Raw genomic sequence first — 1,411 nt, forward strand, 5'->3', positions numbered from 1 at the left:
TCTAGCCAAGGATACAACTACGCAGACACAGTCCATTCATCCGATCATTGATGCAAAGAAAGTTCACTTCATTTTATTAACAGGCTAGTTATAGTCGCCGAAAAGCTTTGACAACCAACTTTTCCTTAATTTATTGATAACCAAGGTACGACCATTGATTACCTCTAACCAGGAAATACTCCTAGGTACAACCGTAGGAATTAATTTCTTAATTGCCTTAAAAACTAGAAAAGCCTAACCCAAATTAATAACATGCTACGAGGGTTATTTAAATCAGATTGCACGTTCCTCTAGTATGTAAAAATACTAGTTGCCACTAATATTAACCAATTAAATAATTACGGATTTAATTGATTAATTTGACAGGAGATTAATAAGTCAAATTGCACATCGAGCCCTTGATATCCAATTAACAAAATAATCCCATAGAAATTAAAATAGAAAACATGCAAATATTAACAAATTAAGGAACACGTAAAATTAATTAGATCTCACAAATATTTGGGACTGCATCTTCGCGCTAATCCTTGACTAGATGAGAAAATTAGCCATGTCTCATAAGAAAATTCCCACACAATTTAATTGAATTCAAAGACATAAATAACTCTTGAAGAAAACCTGCAAACTACGAACAAGAGAAGGAACAAGTTCCTCTCTAAAAAAACTAAAACTCCTCTCTTTTCCTCTGTAGAGAGAAACTAGTCTATTATTCTCTGCAAACATAAAAACAAGTCAAATGGAAAACTTCACCCCCCGTCCACAAAAGAAACCATTCTTTTTTTTTCTATCTATTCAATCCCACGCCATGTTTGACGAACTAGAACAAAGAAAATAAAAAAATTATTTTTATTTTATTTTTTAATTTTTTTATTATTTTTGAGAAAAAAATAATATACAAATAAAATTAATTCAGAAATTAAATTTTTGAAATTTAAATTCAAAAAATTTTTTGTTAATATATATATATAATAAAATTATTTTCCTTTTTAGCCTTCAATTATGTTTTTCTTTTCAAAAATTCAAATTTTTGCAATCAAAAAAAAAATCAAAAAATCAAAATACAATTACTTCCCTTCTTAACATTCGGTTTAGTTTTTTTTTTTTTTTCAGCATTCAATTTTTGAAATTAAATATAAAAAAAAAAAACAAGCAAGACCAAAAACTATTTTTTTTTTTTCCTTGTTTTCTTTCTTTCTCTTTTCTTTCTTCTTTTTCTTTTCCTTTCTTTCTTTCTTTCCCTTTTCTTTCTTCTTCTTCCTCGCGCGCTCCGCCAACCTCTCTCCTCCACTTCGTGCGTCTCACCTCCATCGCCACCACTGTCCACAACCCACCCAGCTCCTCACCGCCTCCCTCTTCTCTCTCTCTTCACACCGCACGACCAGTGCCTCCTCTCCACCAGCTCTCCTTGCGC

Source organism: Coffea eugenioides, chromosome 9 (assembly GCF_003713205.1).
Source record: "Coffea eugenioides isolate CCC68of chromosome 9, Ceug_1.0, whole genome shotgun sequence".
In the NCBI taxonomy this organism is placed as follows: Eukaryota; Viridiplantae; Streptophyta; class Magnoliopsida; order Gentianales; family Rubiaceae; genus Coffea; species Coffea eugenioides.